The sequence below is a fragment of the Apium graveolens genome, chromosome 4 (genome assembly GCF_009905375.1).
Source record: "Apium graveolens cultivar Ventura chromosome 4, ASM990537v1, whole genome shotgun sequence".
Taxonomy (NCBI): Eukaryota; Viridiplantae; Streptophyta; class Magnoliopsida; order Apiales; family Apiaceae; genus Apium; species Apium graveolens.
This window is the reverse complement of record NC_133650.1, coordinates 150799357-150804671: the sequence shown is the minus strand read 5'-3', so window position 1 is coordinate 150804671 and position 5315 is coordinate 150799357. Positions and strand designations below refer to the sequence as shown.

Sequence of the window (5315 nt, the reverse complement as noted above, 5' to 3'; positions counted from 1 at the left end):
AAAATGATAACCAGGAAAGGTATAAACTTTAACTTTTGTGAAATCTTTGCAAGGTTTCGCAAAAGTTGAGGGGAAAATGATAAAGGATAAAATAAACCTTAATTACGTCACTAGTGTTGCATTAATATCATCTAGGACTGCAAGGCCCATTAAAGAAGGCCATATGTATGACATTCAGACCAAGAGGTTTAACACATTGATTAGGCCTAAGAAGGTTAATATATTGATCAGGCCTGATGGAACAAAGAAGGCCCAATAGCCCTGAATATTTAATAATTGCGAAATTAATAATAGGGAGGATTAACAACTTATTAAATGAGTTCAATCAGTAATATAACTCATTGGAAGATAGCCTAGAGGGAACCTAAACCAACAAGGAGTCTGATTTCTTTATTATAGGACTCCAAAGTCTATCCAAATTCTGAGACTTGTCCCCCAAGTCTCCTAACCCTAGTCCAATTCATGGACTCCTAACATCTATATAAGGGGTCTCACCCGTCCTATCAGAAATACGTTTTTTGGCTTGATTCTCGAATTCACAGAGATACGTAGGCATCTCATAAGGGCAGAGTTAAACTATGAAACACGAGTGCAGCCATTAAAGGCCTTGAGCTCCCGAACCCTAGTAATAAATACTACCTAGTTGTTTATCCATAACAAACACCAATCTTCTTGAACCGGCCAGCTAAATCCAGAAACGGCTTCGACACTTCGTGGTGAAAGGGACTGACCAACGGGAGACCTGCACAACTGAATAAGAATTCAGAAACCAAAAATGGAAAAACACAAGTACATATAAGAAAGACACACAGAACTGAAGGCTACACATAATAAATGCACTTACATCCGACATTAAATAATGTTTGATTATCTAAATAAGTGTCCCGGGTCCACTGCGCTCCGAGAGCCACGACACAAAGTCATACATCTTCGCCAAAGAAGCCCCCCGATCCGCTAGGTTGGGAACGTGCTATTTTTAATAGTATTTTTGTATAGAGGAATAAACTCCAGGTCCCCACCCCGGACGAAAATAAACTCCTAATGCCAACCCTGAAGGGAGTTCAACTTAAAAACGGGGGAATGTTTGGCATCAACAGGGAACCCACAACCATCTATGTTAAAGGTCAACTCATACAGGGGGCATTGGTGGACTTCTTAATTTTAAAAAGATGGTGAAAGAGATTAAAGGTCAGTAAATAGCCATTCACATGTTAAGTGGAATTTATATCCATTTATAACGCTCCGTAAAATTTCGAATTGATGTTATGTACTCAAGTTATTTGTGTTTTTGATGTGTTTTAGTAGTGTTTTGCATTTCAGGCATATATCAGGAATCAAGGTGATTTAGCATTACTTTGATGCTAGAATGGTGTTAGGAAGGTGTCGTGAAGATGGCTCGTGCAAAGCCATCAAGAACCTGCTAAATAATGAAAGCAAAATCAGTGTTTCCAGAAAGTCAGCACGCCCGCGCTGTAAAGCGCGCACCCGCGCTGTAAAGTGCGTGCTCGCACCGAAGTTACAGAAGGACAGCGCGCTCGCGTTGATGAAGCGCGCGGTTGCGCTGTGTCGGGATTTCAGAATTTTTTTCAGTTAGAAGACTGGTTTATGGGCCTTTGGATTAATTGGGCTGCTATTTAAAGACAGCTTAAAGACTTTTTCTCAACAGAGCTTAAAGAAAAGACGACGAGAAGACCTATAGAACAATTCAACAAAGGCGGAGAAGATCTGGTTTATACTTGTGATTCTTGTTTGTTAAACCTATACTATGGATTATGTACTTTGTTTATTATTCATTTTTATAAAGACCTAGTTTATTATACCATGCTTTCATGGGAACCCACAGTTATGATGATTTCGGTTCCGAACTAATCGTTATCGTGGGGTTCTAACGGATTTATTTATGGATTTCAATAGTTAATCTTGTTTCGATATCTTAGTGTGTGGTGATTGTATGATATCCTAGTATTGGTTGTGCTTATTCGTCTTATGTACGTCGTGAACATATAAGATAGTGTGTTCTCTAATGAAGCAACAATGAAATTAGAGGTTTAGAACTTATCATGCTAAGGTTCATGTATTTGTTACGCATGATTCGTAGGTAATTTTAACAATCTTACTTGCCCTATGGAATCACGATAGATAATTTGCGCATTAAACCTTTGTGTTGTCAAACTCTATAGACATATAGGGTCTCAATATACTTGGTGTCTATTCAGCTTTTATCTCTTTTGTGGATGTCTGGTATTATGTTATTCGTGCAGCGAAAGTTGGCGTTTATCAGTTTCGTGTTATCTGATTAGTTGTCATCACCATTGCATGCTAAGGTTAAGAACAAAAACTTTGAATGAAGTATTTAATGAAGTTAGAATCCCATTTTTGTCTCATATAATAAATCAACCTTTATTCTCTTAGTTATTTTCATGTTAGTTAATATCTTAGTTATAAATAAAACCAATTTGTTATTCGTCTTAGCATTGAATAATAACCATATCATTGTTGCATAAGTACATAAATCTTAAGTTAACCAAAGAGTCTCTGTTGGAACAAACTAGAAAGAATTCTATATTACTTGCGAACGCGTATACTTGCGCGTATTATTACCGCGTGTTTTCATCCTAATAAGTTTTTGGCGCCACTGTCGGGGACTCGGTGTTAATTTTTAGTTTATGTGTTTATCATCAGTGATCGTTAAAGTTTATTGACTCGGACATTGTTACTTATTTGTTTCCTTTTTGTGTTTCAGGTACTCTAGTGAGCGTGTATGCATACGCGTTCTCAGTCTCGTAAGAGAACACTTGATTAAGCCGAGGAAGAAGTTGTAGTAGCTCAGGAAGTTTTTGAGGAAGTAGAGAAAGTTGAGGAAGAAGCACTAGTTGTGATAGGAGATCAAGCAGAAAATCCGAAGGCTCTAATGGACTATTCTCATCCTAAGATCAATGATATTCAGTCCAGCATTATCGGACCAGCTATCTCGGCTAACACCTTTGAGATCAAGTCGAGCACGATTCAGATGATACAGAACTTAGTTCAGTTTGGGGGTTTTCCTAGAGAATATCCCAACATGCACATCAAGGATTTCATCGAGATCTGCAACACTTTCAAGTTCAATAGGGTGTCTGAAGATGCTATTAAGATGAAGCTTTTCCTCTTTTCTCCGAGGGCTAAGGCTAAGTGCTGGTTACATTCTCTACCAGCAGGTTCTATCACCAAATAGGAGGAACTTGCTCAAAAGTTTCTCATTAAATTCTTCCCTATAGCAAAGACGGCTGCAATCAGGAATGCTTTTGCTCAGTTTATGCAGCAATCTGGAGAATCTTTGTGTGAGGCATGGGATCTCTACAAAGAGATGCTTAGAAAGTGCCCACACCATGGCATGCCTGATTGGATGATCATAAATTGTTTCTACAATGGTTTAGGCGCACAGTCTAGACCTATGCTCGATGCAGCGTCATGTGGAGCCTTATGGGCCAAAAGCTACAATGAAGCTTATGAGTTGATTGAGCTAATGGAAGCCAATGAATACCAGAATCCAACACAGAGAATGTCGCAAGTCAAGGTAGCAGGAGTTCTGGAAGTGGATACCGCTACTACTATAGCTGCTCCACTTCAAGCTTTGACGATGAAAGTGGATTCTTTGGCAAATTATGGAGTTAATCAAATCACTAGTGTCTGTGAGCTTTGTGGGGGAGCACATGTGTAATAACCCCAATTTTTGGAAATTTTGAAACCCTTATGAATAGTGTTTTTGCTAAACGAGAAAACTTTTCATGCCACGCTATGTAGGGGTTCTGTTATTGATCTTATGGGATATTATTAGTACTCTATGTGGTATATAAGTGTATGTAAAGATCGTCAGAATCCAATTCCGAACACTTTGATTTTTCCCGGAAATCCACGAGATACAGAGAGAATTGAGTATAAGGTAACAGGATAAAAAGGATTTAAATTAAAGGATTATAAGAGAGGATCATAGAAGGAATACAATATATTGAGAAAGGTTAAGGGAACCTAAGTAATAAGATCCCGGGTATGATCCCTCAAACGATAAACGAAAACGAAAGTTAAGCGAACCGTATAACAGATCAGCGGTCATTAGGCAAACAATTAGGAAGTTAATCAAAAGGGATTAGAGAGGATGATGTCACCCAACCAATGAGAAGAGGACAAGGAGGGGAGGATTACATCATGAGGATGATATAGGCATGACAAGAAAGGAAGGAGATGTGGTGACTTTTTAACCACACAAATTCAAGGGCAACAAGGTAATTGACTAAATCAAACAAAACAAAAACCTAGCAACCAAGCAAAACAAATCACAAAACACCAAATCCTCCATTTCTTCATGAAGCTCTCGGCTTCTTTCTTAAGAAATGGGAAGTCCAAGCTCCTCCACTTACTATTTAGCAAGGTAATTATCTAAGCTTCCCCATGGATAGTTACATACTTCCTATAAGTTTAAGCTTCTAATTCCAAGCCAATCTTTTTCTATAAATCATGAAAGAAGATGGTGAATAGTGTTTTCAAGAACTAAAATTTGTGTTCTTGAAGTTTTGTTTAGATTAAGCTTGGATAAGGGCTTTAAAGGTGATTCCAAGCCATTCTCTTGATTCTCCACTCTCCAAGGAAGGTATAAACTACAAACCCTAGCTTTAGTTTTGAGTAATTAGGATTGAATGTGTTTGATATAGCATATGTGAAGCATGATGCTTGATTGGTTGAAGTTTGGTTGAGTTTGTAGAGATTAGTTGGTTTTGTTGCATTGTTGGAGTTGTAAATCTTGGTAATTAGTTAAAGAACCTAAGTAAAGCCTTTAGTTCATGTGAGGAATAAGTATAAATGGTTAATGTGGATTTGTTGGTGCTGTTATGATGTGGTTTGGAGGGATATTGGTTGTATGATTGATTTGGGGTTGATTTGTGGTTGGTATTGAATGGTTTAAAATTTGGGAAATCGCGTAAACATAGCCGTCCTAACGTCCGATTTTCTGTACACTGTTTTTGTGCATAACATTAGGACCCGAGAACCCCCTGCTAGATTATGACCACTGCCATGTTTAGATAGCTCATGTTACGAGCTTCGTTTTGATATGTAGTTCGTTCGATTCCGATGCACGGTTTAGGAGAAACGACCGTTTCAAGTAACGGCGTTTCGCGAACGAAACTTTTCCCCTCGCCTTACTTTGAAACATAGGTTAAAGACCAATAAGGGTTAATTAATATATGAAACATTTATGGTAAGTGTGTTAGGCAGTTGGTAAGACACTCGCGAAGGAATCGCTTCAAAACTCGTAAAGGTTAAATTATTAAAAATGGTGG

At 38.2% G+C, this 5315-nt stretch overlaps 1 non-coding gene across 1 annotated transcript; it reads right to left on the bottom strand.

Annotated features, from left to right (window-relative positions):
* Positions 1–3268: 3268 nt before the first annotated feature.
* On the bottom strand, positions 3269–3375 carry LOC141722928 (small nucleolar RNA R71). The gene has a single exon (XR_012575925.1). It is a non-coding gene; the product is annotated as a small nucleolar RNA R71 (small nucleolar RNA).
* Between the last annotated feature and the right edge of the window lie 1940 nt (positions 3376–5315).